The sequence below is a fragment of the Schistocerca nitens genome, chromosome 1 (assembly GCF_023898315.1).
Source record: "Schistocerca nitens isolate TAMUIC-IGC-003100 chromosome 1, iqSchNite1.1, whole genome shotgun sequence".
In the NCBI taxonomy this organism is placed as follows: domain Eukaryota; kingdom Metazoa; phylum Arthropoda; class Insecta; order Orthoptera; family Acrididae; genus Schistocerca; species Schistocerca nitens.
Genome location: NC_064614.1, coordinates 200,242,523 through 200,267,409, shown reverse-complemented (window position 1 = coordinate 200,267,409; position 24,887 = coordinate 200,242,523). Strand labels below are relative to the sequence as shown.

General features: G+C 43.5%; 1 protein-coding gene across 1 annotated transcript in view; it reads left to right on the top strand.

The window, feature by feature from the left end:
* Window positions 1–16,229: 16,229 nt before the first annotated feature.
* The window catches only part of LOC126235080 (sodium-dependent dopamine transporter), a 644,375-nt gene continuing 635,717 nt past the window's right edge, over window positions 16,230–24,887 (top strand). Inside the window, exon 1 of the mRNA XM_049943817.1 lies at window positions 16,230–16,352. The gene's annotated coding sequence lies outside the window, so the exon portion shown is untranslated. The remainder of the gene's footprint in view (window positions 16,353–24,887) is intronic.

The window sequence follows — 24,887 nt, the reverse complement described above, 5'->3', positions numbered from 1 at the left end:
AAGCATCATAATTTAATAGTGGTCGACTACAAATGACAAATGAATCGTGCAACAATGCCTAAGGTGTACATTTGACGTTAAGCAAACTGTGCTACTGAGTTTGGATGGTTGTAGAGGTGTGATACTGTTAGTTACGGAAGCCCATCCACCACGGCAAGGTCATATCACACCAGATGGGAAAAATCGGTGTTTAATTGTCCTGAGGCAAAAAACCGCATAAAAAGCATCAATCACGTCGGTTTTTAATTGCCATGAGGCCAAAAAACGCATAAAAAGCATCAATCAAAATCAAATCGGATTATTAATTTCCTTGTGACGGGCGCAAAACATGTTCAATATGCTGTCCACCGTTTTCTGCAACAAGTTGAAATCGAGAAACAACATGTTCCACAACTGATCGAAGTGTTTCCGGAGTCACGTTCAGACTGTGTTGCGCAATGCGTGCCTTCAGTGCAGCTAAGTTTGCAATCGGAACACTGAACACAACATCTTTCAGATAGCCCCATAGCCAGAAGTCACACGAACTAAGCTCAGGTGATCGGGACGGCCAGTCTGTAGGGAAATGGCGGCTGATAATTCTAGCATTTCCGAAATGACACTTCAGTAGCTGTTTAACTGGATTTGCAATGTGCGAAGGTGCGCAATCTTGCATAAAAATGATCCCACCCACCTATCCACGCTGTTGGACAGCTGGAATGACGTGGTTGCGGAAAAGACACCCATTGCGCTTACCAGTGACGGTATAGGTAACAGGACCGAAAGGATCTGTCTCTTCGAAAAAATATGGTCCTGTGATAAAAGATGCCGTAAACCCGAATCACACAGTGACCTTTTCAGGATCATGTGGTACTGGTTGATTTGCGTGTGGATTTTCCGTTGTCCGTAATCGGCAATTCTGTGTATTGATATCCTGTCAGGTGGAAGTGGGCATCGTCTTTCCACAAGATCTTCCACGGCCAATCATTTTCCACTACCATGCGAGCAAGAAATTCTAAAGCAAAGGTCTCTGTTGCTGGCACATGAACAGGAAGCAACTCGTGCAAATGAGTAATTTCGAATGGATAGCAAAGAAGGATGTTTAGTAGGATTTTACGCACCGTGCTCACGGGTATGTCCACTGTTGGGTAAATTCTCCGTGCACTACACGTTTGCACACCTCCACTCGTCTCCTCCTGCATCGCTGTGGTCACTGCTTCCACTGACGTCGAATCAACTCGTTTCCTCCCTCTACCAAAAAAATGGTTCAAATGCCTCTGAGCACTATGGGACTTAACATCTGTGGTCATCAGTCCCCTAGAACTTAGAACTACTTAAACCTAACTAACCTAAGGACATCACACACATCCATGCCCGAGGCAGGATTCGAACCTGCGACCGTAGCAGTCGCGCGGTTCCGGACTGAGCGCCTAGAACCGCGAGACCACCGCGGCCGGCCCCTCCCTCTACTAGGTTGCACACCAAAAGAACCTATCTTTTCGAATTTCCGAATAATTTTCTCCAGACCCACGGCAGTCATAGGACCAACGCCTTTTTTCAAACCCTTCAGTGTCCGGAACTTGTGCACAGTCATCATTCTTGTAATACAGTTTTAGAAGCAGAGCGCCATGCTGCATTGAGACAGACATGGCGATCGTTGCAGACGCGAAAGGAATAAAATCCGTGTACCCGGCGTGTTTATACGAACTTCAATAGGTCGTACGCATGACAGGTGTTTTCATTTGTTTTCTGAGACATACAGCGCCATGTATTGATCAATTTTCACACTATTTTTATTCTTCTGCCATACGTTTTCCCCTTCTCCGATAATATTCCGTTGCAATTTTGATGCCATTCTGAGCAGTGGTGTTATTTCTACAGCGTTTTGAAAGTTTAACTTTAACTATAATCACGCTATAAATTGACGAAATGCGTGAGGGAGAAAGAAACAGTTATAGCTGGGCTGAAATAAAACGTCAATGCACATTGTGTGATTGGATTGAGGAGTTCCTAGATAACAGGACGCAGCATGTCATTCTCAATGGAGAGAAGTCTTCCGAAGTAAGAGTGATTTCAGGTGTGCCGCAGGGGAGTGTCATAGGACCGTTGCTATTCACAATATACATAAATGACCTGGTGGATGACATCGGAAGTTCACTGAGGCTTTTTGCAGATGATGCTGTGGTGTATCGAGAGGTTGTAACAATGGAAAATTGTACTGAAATGCAGGAGGATCTGCAGCGAATTGACGCATGGTGCAGGGAATAGCAATTGAATCTCAATGTAGACAAGTGTAATGTGCTGCGAATACACAGAAAGATAGATCCTGTATCATTTAGCTACAAAATAGCAGGTCAGCAACTGGAAGCAGATAATACCATAAATTATCTGGGAGTACGCATTAGGAGTGATTTAAAATGGAATGATCGTATAATGTTGATCGTCGGTAAAGCAGATGCCAGACTGAGATTCATTGGAAGAATCCTAAGGAAATGCAATTCGAAAACAAAGGAAGTAGGTTACAGTACGCTTGTTCGCCCACTGCTTGAATACTGTTCAGCAGTGTGGGATCCGTACCAGATAGGGTTGATAGAAGATATAGAGAAGATCCAACGGAGAGCAGCACGCTTCGTTACAGGATCATTTAGTAATCGCGAAAGCGTTACGGAGATGATAGATAAACTCCAGCGGAAGACTCTGCAGGAGAGACGCTCAGTAGCTGGGTACGGGCTTTTGTCAAAGTTTCGAGAACATACCTTCACCGAAGAGTCAAGCAGTATATTGCTCCCTCCTACGTATATCTCGCGAAGAGACCATGAGGATAAAATCAGAGAGATTAGAGCCCACACAGAGGCATACCGACTATCCTTCTTTCCACGAACAATACGAGACTGGAATAGAAGGGAGAACCGATAGAGGTACTCAAGGTACCCTCCGCCACACACCGTCAGGTGGCTTGCGGAGTATGGATGTAGATGTAGATACGTGTGCGCCACTACCCCAACACCAAGTGCTCGGAAACCGTTCGGAATTGGGCATATTATGCCCATACGAAGTTTTTTGATTCAAATGAGCGTTCCTGTCATATCCCTAGATAGCGGCCATTCCTCCTGGGATACCCCGTAGATCTCAAACTACACCGAGGTGACAAAAGCCACGGGATGGCGATATGCACATATACAGACGACGGTAGTATTGCGTACAGAGGATACAAAAGGGCAGTGCATTGGGGGTAGTCATTTGTACTCAGCTGATTCATGTGAAAAGGTTTCCGACGTGATTGTAAAGGAACGACGGAAATTAACATACATCGAACGCGAATGGCAGTTGGAACTAGACTGATGGGACGTTCCATTTTGGAAATCGTTAGGGAATTCAGTATTCCGAGATCCACAATGTTAAAAGCGTGCCGAGAATACAAATTTCAGCCGTTACCTCTCACCACAGAATTGCAGTGGCCGACGCCCTTCATTTAACGACCAAAAGCAGCGACGTCTGCGTAGAGTTGTCAGTGCTGACAGACAAGCAGTGCTGCGTGAAATAACATCGGAAGTCAATGTGGGACGTACGACGAACGTATCCGTTAGGACAGTGCGGCAAAATCAGACATTTATGGGCTGTGGTAGCAGACGACGACCGACGCGAGTGCCTTTGCCAACACCTGCAGCGCCTCTGCTGGGCTCGTACCATATCGGTTGGACCCTACAAAACTGGAAAACCGTCGCCTGGTCAGATGAATTCCTATTGCAACTGGAAAAAGAGCTGATGGTATGGTTAGAGTGTGGGGCAGACGCCACAGAGCTGTGGACACAAGTTGTCAACGATGTACTATGCCTGCTGGTGGTGGCTTCATAATGGTGTGGTCCAGATGAACCAATCATTGACGAAATGGTTATGTTCGGCTACTTGGACACCATTTGCAGCCATTCATGGATTTCATGTTCCCAAATACACTCCTGGAAATGGAAAAAAGAACACATTGACACCGGTGTGTCAGACCCACCATACTTGCTCCGGACACTGCGAGAGGGCTGTACAAGCAATGATCACACGCACGGCACAGCGGACACACCAGGAACCGCGGTGTTGGCCGTCGAATGGCGCTAGCTGCGCAGCATTTGTGCCCCGCCGCCGTCAGTGTCAGCCAGTTTGCCGTGGTATACGGAGCTCCATCGCAGTCTTTAACACTGGTAGCATGCCGCGACAGCGTGGACGTGAACCGTATGTGCAGTTGACGGACTTTGAGCGAGGGCGTATAGTGGGCATGCGGGAGGCCGGGTGGACGTACCGCCGAATTGCTCAACACGTGGGGCGTGAGGTCTCCACAGTACATCGATGTTGTCGCCAGTGGTCGGCGGAAGGTGCACGTGCCCGTCGACCTGGGACCGGACCGCAGCGACGCACGGATGCACGCCAAGACCGTAGGATCCTACGCAGTGCCGTAGGGGACCGCACCGCCACTTCCCAGCAAATTAGGGACACTGTTGCTCCTGGGGTATCGGCGAGGACCATTCGCAACCGTCTCCATGAAGCTGGGCTACGGTCCCGCACACCGTTAGGCCGTCTTCCGCTCACGCCCCAACATCGTGCAGCCCGCCTCCAGTGGTGTCGCGACAGGCGTGAATGGAGGGACGAATGGAGACGTGTCGTCTTCAGCGATGAGAGTCGCTTCTGCCTTGGTGCCAATGATGGTCGTATGCGTGTTTGGCGCCGTGCAGGTGAGCGCCACAATCAGGACTGCATACGACCGAGGCACACAGGGCCAACACCCGGCATCATGGTGTGGGGAGCGATCTCCTACACTGGCCGTACACCACTGGTGATCGTCGAGGGGACACTGAATAGTGCACGGTACATCCAAACCGTCATCGAACCCATCGTTCTACCATTCCTAGACCGGCAAGGGAACTTGCTGTTCCAACAGGACAATGCACGTCTGCATGTATCCCGTGCCACCCAACGTGCTCTAGAAGGTGTAAGTCAACTACCCTGGCCAGCAAGATCTCCGGATCTGTCCCCCATTGAGCATGTTTGGGACTGGATGAAGCGTCGTCTCACGCGGTCTGCACGTCCAGCACGAACGCTGGTCCAACTGAGGCGCCAGGTGGAAATGGCATGGCAAGCCGTTCCACAGGACTACATCCAGCATCTCTACGATCGTCTCCATGGGAGAATAGCAGCCTGCATTGCTGCGAAAGGTGGATATACACTGTACTAGTGCCGACATTGTGCATGCTCTGTTGCCTGTGTCTATGTGCCTGTGGTTCTGTCAGTGTGATCATGTGATGTATCTGACCCCGGGAATGTGTCAATAAAGTTTCCCCTTCCTGGGACAATGAATTCACGGTGTTCTTATTTCAATTTCCAGGAGTGTATGTAACTGGGTCGCAATTGTTCGCAACTGTATAACACTATTGCTGCCGTTGCGCGTGCGTTTCCAAATAACGGAACTTTCAAACTTGTCACAAAGAAGCCAAATATAACACTACCGCTGCAATTTGCCTAAATATGACTTAAAAGCACATTATGTATTACCCTCTGGGAGGATTTTTGAACTTGACCATGTGTTGCCTAACAGAAAGAGGGTATCGAACATGAAATTCTTAAGTGTAGCAGTTGGCAGACAACAGAAAGACTTGAATCTTCGTAAGAAATTACACTAAAAGATTTAACGTAAATGAAATAATAGGCGGTCGCCAGCCTAATTAGGCATAATAATCTGAAAACATTATTTACAATAGATTTGTCTTTACTCTTGCAAAAGGGATCTTTCATAAGTACTTTCCTTGTAAGTGCAATGAACACCTGTTACAACTTGACGAACTGTACAGTGAGTAGCAGTGGTTACCAACAGCATATGTAAGTAATCATAGAAACAAATAAAAAAAATATGTGGACTTTATCCCTATTGACCATAATCTTCACTTTTACGTTTCACTGCCTTAGCACAGGAATTGTTCCCAAAAAGAGTTACACAAGATTAAGTGACATGTGATAAGAATTAAAGTTTGGACAACATCCATACACACATCATAAATGCGATAAGATAACACTGAACACAAACCTTTTATATATATTCTTTTAAATGATTACTTCAGGTTTCTTTAGCTAGAAAACAACTATTCAGTTTGATTTCTTCCTGATATAAAAGGATGAAATGGGGACCCACAAACTATACTTTCTCTATATATGCGAACTATGCACACTTTTCGTAAACATTTTGCATTATGATAAAAGCTGAATTACTGCCCTACTTAAGATCATTCATTTTGCAAACTTTTAACGGTATTTGAACTGACAATACTCTCTACAACTACAGAAATGACTTCAAGTAAAAATTCAACTTCATTTAACTTCAAGACCAAATGCTTTATAACACCACTTGTGAAGCAAGTGATTTTCACTGACAATGTTTATACTGCTCAACATTAAGACACTGATATTTGTAAAATGAAAGCAAACCGAAACACATTGGAGATTTTCGTGGATTCAATAATTAATGTCTCCGTTTATATCATTGAAATTAATAATCTAACTACTCAGTTCTATATATTTTTGCATTCAGAACTATACTTTGTTAAATAACACAGATGAATATTATTTTTTCACACACAGGGTACTCGAATGTTGGTCATTATGAGGAGAGAACCCTGACAGGTACCTTGAAAGGAAACAATTCATGGTTCGAACACAAAGTTTAGTATTATTTGCATTATTATTGCATATTAATTCACACAGATACACTGGTTCATACTGATATACAGTTCTAAACTCTGGAATCTGATGAAGTGGTGACGCAATAGCGGTGGCGAGCACGTGGCGGCTACCTGGTCTCTCCTTTAGCGGTAATATGCTCTATTTAGTTCTTCTTGGTGAGGTGAATATCATTTTTACAGCCATTTCCAATGCGAGAGCACCATTTTACAGCCACAATTACAGCCGAGGCCATTCCATCTCAAATTTGATATTGAATGCCTCGGTCGGCACCTGCACTGTTGTCTCATCGGATGCTGGCTACTGACTCCTTACTCTGCTCTCTCGCTTGCCACCCAGATTGAGCGCCAATTCCACCTTTTGGCGTGCGCCAACTCACTTCCGTTGCGGAGGGGAAGTACTATGCCTTTTTCATTATACAATGCAAGTTCCTAAGTATGGACCAGTCTTTAATTGTTATTTCCTTTACATAAACAAAGCTATTTTAGAAATTCTCATTATTTAAATACACAGTTGTTGTTGTTGTTGTTGTTGTGGTCTTCAGTCCTTTGATGCAGCTCTCCATGCTACTCTATCCTGTGCAAGCTTCTTCATCTCCCAGTACCTACTGCAACCTACATCCTTCTCAATCTGTTTAGTGTATTAATCTCTTGGTCTCCCTCTACGATTTTTACCCTCCACGCTGCCCTCCAGTACTAAATTGGTGATCTCTTGATGCCTCAGAACATGTCCTACCAACCGATCCCTTCTTCTAGTCAAGTTGTGCCACAAACTTCTCTTCTCCCCAATCCTGCTCAATACCTCCTCATTAGTTATATGATCTACCCATCTAATCTTCAGCATTCTTCTGTAGCACCACATTTCGAAAGCTTCTATTCTCTTCTTGTCCAAACTAGTTATCGTCCATGTTTCACTTCCATACATGGCTACACTCCATACAAATACTTTCAGAAACGACTTCCTGACACTTAAATCTATACTCGATGTTAACAAATTTCTCTTCTTCAGAAATGATTTCCTTGCCATTGCCAGTCTACATTTTATATCCTCTCTACTTCGACCATCATCAGTTATTTTGCTCCCTAAATAGCAAAACTCCTTTACTACTTTAAGTGTCTCATTTCCTAATCTAATTCCCTCAGCATCACCCGATTTAATTTGACTAAATTCCATTATCCTCGTTTTGCTTTTGTTGATGTTCATCTTATATCCTCCTTTCAAGACACTGTCCATTCCGTTCAACAGCTCTTCCAAGTCCTTTGCTGTCTCTGACAGAATTACAATGTCATCGGCGAACCTCAAAGTTTTTACTTCTTCTTCATGAATTTTAATACCTACTCCGAATTTTTCTTTTGTTTCCTTTACTGCTTGCTCAATATACAGATTGAATAACATCGGGGAGAGGCTACAAGCCTGTCTCACTCCTTTCCCAACCACTGCTTCCCTTTCATGCCCCTCGACTCTTATAACTGCCATCTGGTTTCTGTACAAATTGTAAATAGCCTTTCGCTCCCTGTATTTTACCCCTGCCACCTTTAGAATTTGAAAGAGAGTATTCCAGTTAACATTGTCAAAAGCTTTCTCTAAGTCTACAAATGCTAGAAACGTAGGTTTGCCTTTTCTTAATCTTTCTTCTAAGATAAGTCGTAGGGTTAGTATTGCCTCACGTGTTCCAACATTTCTACGGAATCCAAACTGATCTTCCCCGAGGTCGGCTTCTACCAGTTTTTCCATTCGTCTGTTACAATTGTATAAAACATATTTCATAAAACTCTATTTCCTTCCAGTAAATCAGTGACATTAAGCATTATGGAGAAAACACTTTACAATTCACATCATTAATTACGCTGAACAACTACTCCCTATCGATCATGGTGTTACAACTAGTTTGAAAAGCATTCTGGACAATTTGAGCGCCTGATTTGACCACCCAGGTCACCCAACAAGAATCCCATCGAATATTTATGGGAAATAATCGAGAGGTCAGTTCGTGTACAAAATCCTGCCTCGGGAACACTTTCGCAATTATGGACGGCTATAGAGACTGCATGGCTCAGTATTTCTGCGAGGGACTACCAACAACTTGTTGAGTCCATGCCACGTCGAATTAGTGCACTACCCTGGGCTAAAGCAGATGTGGCGCGATATTAGGAGGTATCCCATGACTTGCGTCACCTCAGTGAATTTAACGTTGAAGCTGTATTAAGGCTTGTTACTAGGACGAAAAGTCTGACATACCTAGCATAAAATGTTAAGTTTCACAGAGGAAGACTGCACTGTAGTTCCTTCTCTAGATTTTCGCACAGATGACAAAATGGTAGATATCGAAATAGACGACAGAGGGATAGAGAAACAATTAAAATCGCTCAAAAGAGGAAAGGCCGCTGGACCTGTTGGAATACCAGTTCGATTTTACACAGAGTACGCGAAGGAACTTGCCCCCCTTCTTGTAGCGGTGTACCGTAGGTCTCTAGAAGGGCGTAGCGTTCCAAAGGATTGGAAAAGGGCACAGGTCATCCCCGTTTTCAAGAAAGGACGTCGAACAGATGTGCAGAACTATAGACCTATATCTCTAACGTCGATCAGTTGTAGAATTTTGGAACACGTATTATGTTCGAGTATAATGACTTTTCTGGAAACTAGAAATCTACTCTGTAGGAATCAGCATGGGTTTCGAAAAAGACGATCGTGTGAAACCCAGCTCGCGTTATTCGTCCACGAGACTCAGAGGGCCATAGACACGGGTTCCCAGGTAGATGCCGTGTTTCTTGACTTCCGCAAGGCGTTAGATACAGTTCCCCACAGTCGTTTAATGAACAAAGTAAGAGCATACGGACTATCAGACCAACTGTGTGATTGGATTGAAGACTTCCTAGATAACAGAATGCAGCATGTCATTCTCAATGGAGAGAAGTCTTCCGAAGTAAGAGTGATTTCAGGTGTGCCGCAGGGGAGTGTCGTAGGACCGTTGCTATTCACAATATACATAAATGACCTTGTGGATGACATCGGAAGTTCACTGAGGCTTTTTGCGGATCATGCTGTAGTATATCGAGAGGTTGTAACAATGGAAAATTGTTCTGAAATGCAGGAGGATCTGCAGCGAATTGACGAATGGTGCAGGGAATGGCAATTGAATCTCAATGTAGACAAGTGTAATGTGCTGCGAATACACATGAAGAAAGATCCTTTATCATTTAGCTACAATATAGCAGGTCAGCAACTGGAAGCAGTTAATTCCATAAATTATCTGGGAGTACGCATTAGGTATGATTTAAAATGGAATGATCATATAAAGTTGATCGTCGGTAAAGCAGATGCCAGACTTAGATTCATTGGAAGAATCCTAAGGAAATGCAATCCGAAAACAAAGGAAGTAGGTTACAGTACGCTTGTTCACCCACTGCTTGAATACTGCTCAGCAGTGTGGGATCCGTACCAGGTGGGGTTGATAGAAGAGACAGAGAAGATCCAACGGAGAGCAGCGCGCTTCGTTACAGGATTATTTAGTAATCGCGAAAGGGTTACGGAGATGATAGATAACTCCAGTGGAAGACTGTGCAGGAGAGACGCTCAGTAGCTGGGTACGGGCTTTTGTTGAAGTTTCGAGAACATACCTTCACCGAGGAGTCAAGCAGTATATTGCTCCCTCCTACTTACATCTCGCGAAGAGACCATGAGGATAAAATCAGAGAGATTAGAGCCCACGCAGAGGCATACCGACAATCCTTCAAAAAATGGTTCAAATGGCTCTGAGCACTATGGGACTTAACATCTATGGTCATCAGTCCCCTACAACTTAGAACTACTTAAACCTAACTAACCTAAGGACATCACACAACACCCAGTCATCACGAGGCAGAGAAAATCCCTGACTCGGACAATCCTTCTTTCCACGAACAATACGAGACTGGAATAGAAGGAGAACCGATAGACGTACTCAAGGTACTCTCCGCCACACGCCGTCAGGTGGCTTGCGGAGTATGGATGTAGATGTAGATGTAGACGAACGAGACTTCGGGCCGGCACGACAGGTGCTGACTGCTGGGTAGGTCTCAGTCTGAGCAGAGCAAAGCTGATACACAAATCGGAGGCTAGTGCGGTTACCTCGTCCACGGCAGCCAGAGGCGGGTCCGGAGAGCGGGAGAGCAATTAGCGCAGCTTCCGGGAGGCAGCGGAAACGGCCGCAGCCGGTCTCCACGCCACGCCATGCCGAGCTTCAGAGTCCAGCACTCGCACACAGTTCCCGTGTCGTGTTTTATCACCTCACCCCACATCAGCATCACTGCTTCTGTGACGGCAGTGAATGACTCCAGCCACTTTCATTATCTCGTCAAAAGTATCCGGACCCCTTTTAGTGTACGTTACTACGGAGTGTGTCCACGTTCCGCCCTTTAGATGACTTGGACTCTGCTGGGAACATTTCCAGTGAGGTATCTGAATGTCTGTAGAGCAATGGGAGCCCATATTTGCTCAAGATCCAAAACGGGAGAAGGTAGTGATGTTGGACGCTGGGATCTTGGAGCGAAGCAGACCTATGTCATCCCAGAGGTTTCCAGAATGAGATTTTCACTCTGCAGCGGAGTGTGCGCTGATGTGAAACTTCCTGACAGATTAAAACTGTATGCCGGACCGAGACTCGAACTCGGGACCTTTGCCTTTCGCGGGCAAGTGCTCTACTAACTTTTTTTTATATCATTTTGTTTGCTTCATCTGCTCGGGGCGGACGTCATAAGACATCCGTTTAAGTTCGTTGTTAATCGATTAACTCAGTTTTTTATTACAGAGGGCAGTTAAACACGCTGAGCTACCGTGCCGGCGCCGACTGAGCTACTCAAGCACGACTCACGCCCCGTCCTCACAGCTTTACTTCTGCCAGTACCTCGTTTCCTACCTTCCAAACCTTGCAGAAGCTCCCCTGCGAAACTTGCAGAACTAGCACTCCTCAAAGAAAGGATATTGCGGAGACATGGCTTAGCCACAGCCTAGGGGATGTTTCCAGAATGAGATTTTCACTCTGCAGCTCTGAAGTTTCATATCAGCGCACATTCCACTGCAGAGTGAAAATCTCGTTCTGGAAACATCCCCTAGGCTGTGGCTAAGCCATGTCTCCGCAATATCGTTTCTTTCAGTAGTGCTAGTTCTGCAAGAGTCGCAGGAGAGCTTCTGTAAGGTTTGGAAGGTAGGAGACGAGGTACTGGTTGAAGTACAGCTGTGAGGAGGGGGCCTGAGTCGTGCTTGGGTAGCTCAGTTGCTAGAGCACTTGCCCGCGAAAGGCAAAGGTCCCGAGTTCGAGTCTCGGTCCGGCACACAATTTTAATCTGCCAGGAAGTGTCATCCCAAAGGTGTTCCTTGGGTTCAGATCGGGATTCTGCGTAGGCCAGACCATCTCACGAAAGTTATTACCCAAGCACTATTGGCTCACAGATGCTGCAGCATCATGCTGATACAATCAATCATGGTCTTAGAAGCGTTCCTCTACTGCTCACAGTACACAACGCTGTAAAATGTTTTCACATCCTTCCGCATTTAACGTTTTCTTAAGTACAATAAGGAGCTAACCCTAAACACGAAAAACACTCTCATACGTTTACTCCTACGTACTTCACTATTGGCATTACACACGATGGTAGGCAACTAAATACTTAGGGATTACAATTACATATAACCTAAATTGAAACGTTCACATAGATTATATTGTGGGTAGAGCAAACCAAAGACTGCGATTCAATTGCAGAACACTTAGAAGGTGCAACAGGTCTACTAGACTGCTTAAACCACGCTTGTCCGCCCTATTCTGGAGTATTGGTGTGCGGTGTGGGGTCCGCATCAGGTGGGACTGACGGATGACATCGAAATAGTACAAAGAAGGGCAGCTCGTTTTGTATTATCGCGAAATAGGGGAGATGGTGTCACAGACATGATACGTGAATTGGAGTGGCAATCATTAAAACAAACGCGTTTTTCTTTGTGACGGGATCTTCTCGTGAAATTTCAATCACCAGTTTTCTCCTCCGATTGCGAAAACATTCTGTTGGCACCCACCTACATAGGCTACATAGGCTACATAGGCTATTCTGGTACTGCGAATGGCTGAAAGCAAGGGGAAACTACAGCCATAATTTTTCCCGAGGGCATGCAGCTTTACTGTATGGTTAAATGATGATGGCGTCCTCTTGGGTAAAATATTCCAGAGGTAAAATAGTCCCCCATTCGGATCTCCGGGCGGGGACTACTCAAGAGGAAGTTGTTATCAGGACAAAAAAAAAAAAAAAAAAAAAAAAAAAAAAAAAAAAAAAAAAACCTGGCGTTCTACGGATCGGAGCGTGGAATGTCAGATCACTTAATCGGGCAGGTAGGTTAGAAAATTTAAAAAGGGAAATGGATAGATTAAAGTTAGATATAGTGGGAATTAGTGAAGTTCGGTGGCAGGAGGAACAAGGCTTTTGGTCAGGTGAATACAGGGTTATAAATACAAAATCAAATAGGAGTAATGCAGGAGTAGGTTTAATAATGAATAAAAAAAATAGGAGTACGGGTAAGCTACTACAAACAGCATAGTGAACGCCTTATTGTGGCCAAGATAGACACGAAGCCCACTCCTACTACAGTAGTACAAGTTTATATGCCGACTAGCTCTGCAGATGCCGAAGAAATTGATGAAATGTATGATGAGATAAAAGAAATTATTCAGGTAGTGAAGGGAGACGAAAATTTAATAGTCATGGGTGACTGGAATTCGAGAGTAGGAAAAGGCAGGAGAGGAAACATAGTAGGTGAATATGGATTGGGGTAAAAATGAAAGAGGAAGCCGCCTGGTAGAATTTTGCGCAGAGCATAATTTAATCATAGCTTGATTTTAAGATCATGAAAGAAGGTTGTATACATGGAAGAACCCTGGAGATACTAAATGGTTTCAGATAGATTATATAATGGTAAGACAGAGATTTAGGAACCAGGTTTTAAATTGTAAGACATTTCCAGGGGCAGATGTGGACTCTGACCACAATCTATTGGTTATGAACTGTAGATTAAAAGTGAAGAAACTGCAAAAAGGTGGGAATTTAAGGAGATGGGACCTGGATAAACTGACTAAATCTGAGGTTGTACAGAGTTTCAGGGAGAGCATAAGGGAACAATTGACAGGAATGGGGGAAAGAAATACAGTAGAAGAGGAATGGGTAGCTTTGAGGGATAAAATAGTGAAGGCAGCGAGGATCAAATAGGTAAAAAGACGAGGGCTAGTAGAAACCCTTGGGTAACAGAAGAATATTGAATTTAATTGATGAAAGGAGAAAATATAAAAATGCAGTAAATGAAGCAGACAAAAAGGAATACAAACGTCTAAAAAATTAGATCGACAGGAAGTGCAAAATGGCTAAGCAGGGATGGCTAGAGGACAAATGTAAGGATGTAGAGGCTTATCTCACTAGGGTTAAGATAGATACTGCCTACAGGAAAATTAAAGAGATCTTTGGAGAAAAGAGAACCACTTGTATGAATATCAAGAGCTCAGATGGAAAACCATTTCTAAGCAAAGAAGGGAAAGCAGAAATGAGGAAGGAGAATATAGAGGGTCTACACAAGGGCGATGTACTTGATGACAATATTATGGAAATGGAAGAGGATGTAGATGAAGATGAAATGGGAGATATGATACTGCGTGAAGAGTCTGACAGAGCACTGAAAGACCTGAGTCGAAACAAAGCCCCCGGAGTAAACAACATTCCATTAGAACTACTGACAGCCTTGGGAGAGCCAGGCCTGACAAAACTCTACCATCTGGTGAGCAAGATGTATGAAACAGGCGAAATACCCTCAGATTTCAAGAAGAAAATAATAATGCCAATCCCAAAGAAAGCAGGTGTTGACAGATGTGAAAATTACCGAACTACCAGTTTAATAAGTCACAGCTGCAAAATACTAACGCGAATTCTTTACAGACGAATGGAAAAACTGATAGAAGCCGACCTCGGGGAAGATCAGTTTGGATTCCGTAGAAATATCGGAACACGTGAGGCAATACTGACCCTACGACTTATCTTAGAAGAAGGATTAAGGGAAGGCAAACCTACGTTTCTAGCATTTGTAGACTTAGAGAAAGCTTTTGACAATGTTGATTGGAATACTCTCTTTCAACTTCTGAAGGTGGCAGCGGTAAAATACAGGGAGCGGAAGGCTATTTACAATTTGTACAGAAAGCAGATGGCAGTTATAAGAGTCGAGGGGCATGAAAGGGAAGCAATGGTTGGGAAGGGTGTGAGACAGGGTTGTAGCCTATCCCCGATGTTATTCAATCTGTATGTTGAACAAGCAAATTCGGAGTAGGTATCAAAATCCATGGAGAAGAAATAAAAAGCAAAGGACTTGTAAGAGCATTTGAACGGAATGGACAGTGTCATGAAAGGAGGATATAAGATGAACATCAACAAAAGCAAAACGAGGATAATGGAATGTAGTCGAATTAAGTCGGGTGATGCTGAGGGAATTTCATTAGGAAATGAGACACTTAAAGTAGTAAAGCAGTTTTGCTATTTGGGGAGCAAAATAACTGATGATGGTCGAAGTAGAGAGGATATAAAATGTAGACTGGCAATGGCAAGGAAGGCGATTCTGAAGAAGAGAAATTTGTTAACATCGAGTATAGATTTAAGTGTCAGGAAGTCGTTTCTGAAAGTATTTGTATGGAGCGTAGCCATGTATGGGAGTGAAACATGGACGATAACTAGTTTAGACCAGAAGAGAATAGAAGATTTCGAAATGTGGTGCTACAGAAGAATTCTGAAGATTAGAAGGGTAGATCATATAACTAATGAGGAGGTATTGAGCAGGATTGGGGAGAAGAGAAGTTTGTGGCACAACTTGACTAGAAGAAGGGATCGGTTGGTAGGACATGTTCTGAGGCATCAAGGGATCACCAATTTAGTACTGGAGGGCAGCATGGTGGGTAAAAATCGTAGAGGGAGACCAAGAGATGAATACACTAAACAGATTGAGAAGGATGTAGGTTGCAGTAGGTACTGGGAGATGAAGAAGCTTGCACAGGATAGAGTACCATGGAGAGCTGCATCAAACCAGTCTCAGGACTGAAGACCACAACAACAACAACAGCAGAGTAATTCACGTAGATGTCACGATGATGTAGAATATTTCTTCAGGGGCTTCCAACGGTGAGTTGAGCCCATGCTAAGCAGAGATGTTGCTCTACGCCGGGCAAAAGTAGAGGTATCCCGTGACTCGTGTCACCTCAGTGTGCAAGACATATGGAAAGGGAAGTGGAGCAGCAGCTGAGCTGCGACACAGGAGGGTGCCTTGGAGCGCAACGAGGCGAGCGTGTCCACGGTAACGAGCCGGCGGATAGGCGGAGGGCCTCCGGCGCCGGAGCCGTGGGGCTGCCGGGGGCGGCGCCGGAGGCTGCGCCGTGAGGCGGCGCGTGCGCGGGGCGGCGGCGGCGCGTGTATAGGGCGCGCGGCCGCGGCGGCAGCCCTCACACGGCGGCGAGCGGCCAGGCAGCGGGCAGCGGCAGCCAGAGCCAGGACAGGCCAGCATGCGCGCTGGCGCCGCCCCCGGACAGTCCGACTCCAGCTTCAGCCTGCTCATCACGCTCTGGCGCGCCATGCCGCCCCTCCTCCAGTAGCCGCACCGCCGCGCTCCACGCTCAGGTGAGTCGCCGCGAAACCGCGACAAAAAGAAAAACAATTCGCCAGGTGCGAGCGGGAGTCGCACACTGAGGGTTACGTACAAACTTTATTATATACATAAATATATAATTCTTACATTCCGGCACTCGAGAACCTCGGCCAATTTTGCCTGTTACCCACACTGGTACCGGCAAGATATCGGTCCCAGCGATTCCAAGATTTTGTAGAATAATTTCAACAATATAAATGTGACATAAAGTCATGCAGGAGGCAAGCGATCATTATTATAATAACCAGTAGTTCTCCATTCAGGCTGACTGGGTAGCAATGGCAATAGTAAAACATCAGGCAAAGAATGATTTTATTGCTCATATGACGCATTTCGGAATTTAGCCATCATCTGGTACCCAGGAACGATTACTGGAAGTTTTATGTATGCAAATGTTTGTTTCACAAACAAATTGTAACGCCATATCCACGTGCAATAATCGCTCCTGGATATCTCAAGATGGATAAATTCCGAAACGCTTCATATGAACAACGATGTCATTCCTTGAAAGATGTTTGACTTTTACGATTGCGATGCAGTCAGCCTGAATGCAGAACTACTGACTGTTTCAATTTCAAGTCTGACATCGTATAACAAATAACAAAAAAATTTTTCGTCTTATATTATTACAAATTTACAGTTTTTGGATTTTTTCCTTTGGTTGTACTTTGAAATCTTGATTCCTGTCAAATTTCATGATTGTAGTCCAAAGGAAGTGTCCTATAGGATTTGATGAGTAACTTTCCGAGTATAAAAATATGTGACATAAATGGCCGTGTCTTTTAATTGCACTGACATAGAAGCTTCAGTTTTCTTACACAACAAAGGAACAGTAGGCCTTAGTGTGTGTCAAAACTTTCAGCTTGATACATCTGCCCGTTCCTAAGAAAAAGGAGTCTTTACAGACAGATGAGCAGACAGAGTCAGTTCAGAAATCACAAAAAAAGTTTTTGGCGTCATATAATTATAAATTTACAGTTTTCAGATTTTTTCCTTTGGTTGTATTGTGAAACCTTGCTTCTTCCCCAATTTTATGATTATAGTCCAACGGGAAGTACCATATAAGTTCCAATGAGTAAGTTTCCAAGTATCAAAGCATATGACATTATTGACCGCGTCTTTTAATTGCTTTGACTTAGAAGCTTCAGTTCTTTTACACAGCCAAGGGATCATAGGTCTTAGTATGTAATAAAAATTTCAACTTCATATGTCTACCCATTCCCAAGAAATAAGGGTCTTAACGGACGAACAGACAATACGTCAGATAAGAAATGAGAAAAACATATTTTTTGTGTGATAATTACAAATTTACAGTTTTCAGATTTTTTCCTTTGGTTGTTCTGTAGACTCTTACTTTGCGCCAAATTTCGTGGTTCTAGGCAACGGGAAGTTCCCTATAGCTTTTGATGAGTGAGTTTACGAGTATTAAAATATGTGACGTAAATGGCCTTATCTTTTGATTTCATTGAATTAGCTTACATTCATTACACCGCCAAGAGACCGTAGACCGCACTACGTGACTTAAATTTCAACTTCATATGTCAACCTGCTCCTGGGGAAAAGAGATTTTAACACTCGGACGGACAAACTGACAGACAGACGAACAACAAAGTGATACTATAAGGACTCCGCTTTTAGCGATTGAGTCAAGAGTGGAAATTTTAAACGTTCTAACTGCAATTTTTTCACAAAACGTCTTTTCAGTGCTGTTGCTTTTTCTCTACCTGCATGTTCCCTACACTTATTCCTACTGCCGAATCGTGGAGAATATCTTTCAGACATTCATTATTTCGGAACTCGCCCAAATTTATGGTATATGCAGGGCTTGACTAGAAATGAAAGTGGCAGAAGTGGGAACTCCAGATGGCCGAACGTTTAGAAGAAAATTGTCCAAATGCGAGTAGGTCTCACACACTGACGGGTCCACCCGAACTTGAAAATGTATATGTGTAGTTAATCTAGCCTGGGAATCAAGAAACTTCACGATTTTTGCCTGTTATTGAAATCGATATTGGCATCATATTGGCCTCAGGGATTCCGTGAACGTATTAAAATCTCTACAGCTACTCAGACTAGTCCGGACTTACAAAAAGAAGCGAACAGGGAACTTCAGTTTACGATCTAGAGGGAGAAGATTTAATAAAACATTTTTGTTTGCTTACTAGAACATGACTACAACTTAGTTTTATGTTTCCATGCAATAATGTTCTTCTAGGCTTTTGACGGATGATGGATGGAATGTATCTTCAAAAGGCAAAAAGATATTTTTATATGATGTAACTATAATTTAACAAGTATCAGATTTTTTGCTTTACTTGCACTGCTAAATCCTTTTTCCTGCCGAATTTCATGATTCTAGGACAACGGGAAATACCGTACGGGTTTTGATGAGTGAGTTTTCGATTATCAAAATGTGTGACAAAATGTAGTATCTTTTGATTGCTTTGACTTAGAATCTCAGAATTTTTATATCGCCATGAGAGCATAGATCTTAACATGTAACATAAATTAGAACTCGGAACGTCTATCCATTCGTGAGAAAAAGGATTCTTAACAGTCGATTAGACAGACAGACGGACACACAGACAACAAAGCGATACTGTAAGGCTTCCGTTTTTACGGATGTTACATATGGAGGGGCGGAACCCTAAATACAGAAATTTTGGTACAGGTCGGGCAATAAATGAACCATTTAAGTTAGCGTGGTTTCCACGCAGCGCTAGGCACAATGGTAAGGGAATGGAGCGATAATCCGAAGGTCGTGGGGTCGACTCTCTATGCGGAAGCTTTACTTTTGTTTTCAGGTTTTAAGTGACTTATACCGAAAATAAACAGAAATAATCGTCAGTATATTGCATTTATTAATATTTTCATGAAAGTTATTGAAACGAAAGGTAAAGGAAAAATTTGAAGTTGGTAATAAATTTCCAGGGACGGTTTGTAAGGCGTACACGAGAATTATTTTAATTTGGGGTGATATTTATGGTAAAAAAGGGGAAACAGTAATTTTCTCAGCATTGTACACATGTTACACATGGAGAATTTTCACATCTACATGGGTGTTTTAAAGTTGATACAGAAAAACAAACGTGGTTTACATTCGTAAAAGATTCCCTCTCTTCGGAGAGATGGCAGCAAACCAGGTCGAAGTAACTCCTGCATGGTTGAATTACAATCCCTAGTTGGGAAATTATTTGGAGAGCCTCGTGTACGCCGCAAGTATAATCCCTTCCTGGAAATTTTCCTTTGCCTTTCCTTTCCAGGCATTTTATGAAAATATTAATAAATACAATATACTGAGCATTACTTTGGTTTATATGCAGAGTTGAGAGTAAAAAAATGTTTCTGCACACGGACTCGACCCCACGACCCTCGGATTACCGTTCTCTACTCTTTCGGCTGCGCCAATCGCTGCCTGAAAATTACGCTAACATAAATAGCTTAGGTCCGCCCAATCCGAGCGGAAAATGCTATATTTTTTCTAAATGCTTGGCCATCTGGTGCTCCTTCTACTGTCACTTTCATTTCTGGTCAAGCCCTGCGCATTCCATAAATTTGGATAAAATCGTCGATGACTAGTAGATGCGGTTCCGTTGTTAGTGCCAAGCAGTAACCTCTGCAGTTCGGAGTGCCATGCGTTACACTCTCCTCCGTTTTAGCTGATGGACAGTTCGTGTAGCAAGAACAATACATGTAGGCTTCTTTTGTATCAATGAAACACCTCTTTAATGAAGGAGGTAATTTGGGTTCTGAAAATACTAAAAGCGGTTGGAGAAATGAACGACAAAACAACTTGTGTCTGGAAAACGTTACGAATACCCAAAAAAATGGCTCTGAGCACTATGGGACTTAACGTCTGAGGTCATCAGTCCCCTAGAACTTAGAACTACTTAAACCTAACTAACCTAAGGACATCACACACATCCATGCCCGAGGCAGGATTCGAACCTGCGACCGTAGCAGTCGCGCGGTTCCGGACTGCAGCGCCTAGAACCGCTCGGCCACCTTGGCCGGCTTACGAATACCCATTTCTTCTTCAACAGCACAGGGAGTTCCACAGCAAACTGTGCAACATGTGATCCAAGAATGGAGTTGTGTTAGAAACAAAAGTCAGTACTGAATTATATTTCCATGGAATCAGTCTTATTATTCTTTTTGTAAAAAATTTAAAATATATGGTTTTCTGACGGTTGTAGTAGTTGAAATATTACTGCTCAGTTTCTGTACTTTATTATTAAAAAAATAAATCTAGTGTCTGAGTATTAACGGGACTTGAAACAAAAGCTTTCTTATTGGCACTTCCAACGTTTTTAATAAATTATTTATTTTATATTTGCCTGATCATTTTCTCCAGTGATGACGAGAGCATCATAATTCTGTGGTATCAGAATATCTTCTCAGTTTTTTAGATACAAAAATGTTATAAAGAAAAGGAGATACACTGGTTTTTTATTCTCCATACAAATGTGAGATTAGGCACTTACTATGTTTAACGTTTCTACATCTACATCTACATCTACATTTATACTCCGCAAGCCACCCAACGGTGTGTGGCGGAGGGCACTTTACGTGCCACTGTCATTACCTCCCTTTCCTGTTCCAGTCGCGTATGGTTCGCGGGAAGAACGACTGCCGGAAAGCCTCCGTACGCGCTCGAATTTCTCTAATTTTACATTCGTGATCTCCTCGGGAGGTTTAAGTAGGGGGAAGCAATATATTCGATACCTCATCCAGAGGAAATCTGGGCAGCAAGCTACACCGCGATGCAGAGCGTGTCTCTTGCAGAGTCCGCCACTTGATTCCTACAGAGTAGATTCTGGGTTTCCAGAAATGACATGATACGCGAGCAAAAAACATGTTCTAAAATTCTACAAAGATCGATGTTAGAGATATAGGCCTATAGTTTTGCGCATCTGTTCGACGACCCTTCTTGAAAACTGGAATTACCTGTGCTCTTTTCCAATCATTTGGAACCTTCCGTTCCTCTAGAGACTTGCGGTACACGTCTGTTAGAAGGGAGGCAAGTTCTTTCGCGTACTCTGTGTAGAATCGAATTGGTATCCCGTCAGGTCCAGTGGACTTACCTCTGTTAAGTGATTTCAGTTGCTTTTCTATTCCTTGGACACTTATTTCGATGTCAGCCATTTTTTCATTCGTGCGAGGATTTAGAGAAGGAACTGCTTATGTCTGAGCATTTTAAATAAATTGTTTCATAACGGTTGCCATAACTAGAAATTTATTAAAAAACAAATCCATTTTCCACCGGGCTGGACGTTCAGCTAGGTATCCATTCTTAATGAATGGATACCTATGACGCTCAGAATCATATTGGCGTGACGGGGTGACGAAAATTGATGGAATGTGACGGCATGCCACCAAATATGAAACAGTCTGTCGTGGAGCTTATCGTTAAACTGGCTATCCTTTAAGGCGCAGCTGCAGATAGTGTGATAATATGTTTTATATACTCGGAAAAAACAAACATCCAGAGGCTGAATAGGTCGAGTGGTTCCACGTGTTATCAATTCCAATGTCACACACTTTTTAGAAGGGATAATTTGCTCTGAAGGACTATGATGTTTATACGCAGACCAGGAATCAAACAAAAGCAAGTTATTTTGACCAGGTATTGGCCAAAAGCAATGCTCGTACCATAGTTATACTTCTCTTACGCCCATTTTGCCACTCTTTCTTGCTGTGACAAATATTCCCTACTGCCCTTCCAACATCACGCACACGAGGAAGAATCGTAGAGGGCAGAGCACCTCCATCTTTTCACAGCACAATAAGTAACTTTCCAGCCAATTTACCATCCGGAGTAACAGTCGGCATAATTGTATATGAATGCGATAAGACATTGGTGTTAGTTAATCTTGATACAACTCTCTTGGTACCTCTAATCCCAGGGTTCCTTACATATGCATTTCCTCTTCAAGTCCCGGTTGTTCGGAGTTGAAACCAAATTCCTTACTGAACGGTGGGATAAGTTTGTTTATCTAACTACAAATTTTCTGGCCGATTCCGCATTTTGTTGTGCAGCGTCAAGGTGACACATTGTTTGAATTTTAGTTACCTTACATCGTCCATATCTGTAACACTGTATGAGTTTTATACAACCTTCCACTGCTTCCCTTGAAATCACTGTATTCTATGTCGCGCACAATTTGATGCGCATAACGTAGTAGGTCACTATCAGTCACGTCCTGTAAACTGAATCGAGCATCATTGAGACGTGGGAACAGAAGTTTTTGTAACAAGTTCGCCTTGTCCTCCCTTGAATATCCATAATTTTTGTTATGCACTATACGGTCATATTGCTGCGAACTTATTCGAAACCTGTTCATAATTATTTTTACTATGCTGCGGATGATCTTTCATGTACGTAATTATGTTTAGTTCAAATGGCTCTGAGCACTATGGGACTCAACATCTTAGGTCATAAGTCCCCTAGAACTTAGAACTACTTAAACCTAACTAACCTAAGGAGATCACACACACCCATGTCCGAGGCAGGATTCGAACCTGCGACCGTAGCAGTCCCGCGGTTCCCGACTGCAGCGCCAGAACCGCACGGCCACCGCGGCCGGCAATTATGTTTAGTACCCTCTCCTTGAACAAGCAGTGTCCTTTAATACATTTCACTGGAGTCAGGATTTGTGGCTCCCTGTCGGATAATGATGATGGACTGCATGGCTCCGCACCTGCTTCAGTATCTCTTTCATTTATTAAGCACGTTTCGCCATCGTTGTACTCCTCATATTCGTTGACCGCACAGTCGAGCTATACGGCACCACATAGTCCACTGACTCATTTTGCAGGAAAGCTAATATTTCTTCTGCCACTTCTTTCTCGCTCTGAGAAATTCCTTGGGTTCCTTTCTGACGAAATGTCAACATTTCAACCACGGCAACTGTTGTTGTAGATATAATGCAGTGTTTGCTTTGTTCATAGTTGCCATTGCCTGCTTCGTATCAACGCCGCTAACATTGCAGCACTGTTGTGATTTATTCGTCGGCTAAGCAGTTTCATCTGCGCTCCGTAGCCTCGTACTTTGCTCACCATTAGACATCTGCAATCCCGGCCCCTTTTGCCATTGGTAGCCAATATTGTGGCTGAACGGTAGACAATATGTGGGGCGTCGAACGCCGTGAACATCATTGGCCTTTTGTGACCTCGCACTCAAGGGGTCCCTTATTAGTTCTCTAGGAAGATATGAGCTGCAGTACGTCATTATAAATAGTGCATTATGTGTTTTATTCGGTAATCCACTTTCTCTCCTCAAGACCTGTAAAAAAGCGTTATCACAGCGTGACATACTCGTGAATTCCACATCTATATCTGTACAACGTAAGTCACCTTGCGGTTTGTGATGGAGAGTGTTATTGCTTCACCATTTCCCTGTTCCATTCACGAATGGACAGCGGGAAGAAAGACTGCCGGTGAGCATCCACACCCGCAACATTAATTTCTCTGTTTCTACCGTCGCGCTCGTTTCGCAAGGCGTATTGTGCTAAGGTAGTAATAGGCTGCCTGACCATTCTTCACACTTACTCTCTGGCAAAGTTAACAATAAACCACTCCGCGATACACAACCACTCTCTTGGAGTGTCTGCCATTGAAGTTTGTTGAGTAAGTTTTTTTCCTTCTCCTCCATTAATCTTTAACTTGTATGAGTCCCAGAATGTACTCAAGAATCGGTCGAAAGAGGATTTGATAAGCTACTATTTTCATGGGTATATTACATTTCCTTGCGATTCTTTCAATGAATATCATTCTGGTACCTGCTTTTCCTGCGCCTATTTTTACGCGCTCGTTCCACTTTCAATAGCTCCGAACGCTTACTCCTGGATATTACGGGGGGATATAATGGATTTTGGTCCAAAAAATCGATTTTTCAAAAATATTATCTTCTTGATCTATACAATTTAATCTATGTCGTGTGTGAATTTTATCGTGATAGCAGCTTTAGAAATGCCTTTAAATTGTTAAACTGATTAACTCTGCCGGCCGCGGTGGTCTCGCGGTTCTAGGCGCGCAGGTCGGAACCGTGCGACTGCGACGGTCGCAGGTTCGAATCCTGCCTCGGGCATGGCTGTGTGTGATGTCCTTAGGTTAGTTAGGTTTAAGTAGTTCTAAGTTCTAGGGGACTGATGACCACAGCAGTTGAGTCCCATAGTGCTCAGAGCCATTTGAACCATTTGATTAACTCTGCACTGGCGGCCACTACCACCTTTTCCGACGTTTGGGAAACTGCTTGCTTCAGCGGAATTTCTGTCAATATGAAGACTATTTTTTTCGATATCTTTGCCTGACATCTATATCTCTGGCTGACATCTATATCTTTGCCTGAAAACTTTCTTGGCTGTGGTTTATTTACGTTTCTTTCTGACACATATTAGTAGGTGGAAGGTTGAATTCGCAAACTTTTAAGTGGAAGTCAAGATTTATGCATATTGGGTGGTGGAAAAACTGTGTTTAGGAAATGGAGGTTTCATGGAAATCGGTTT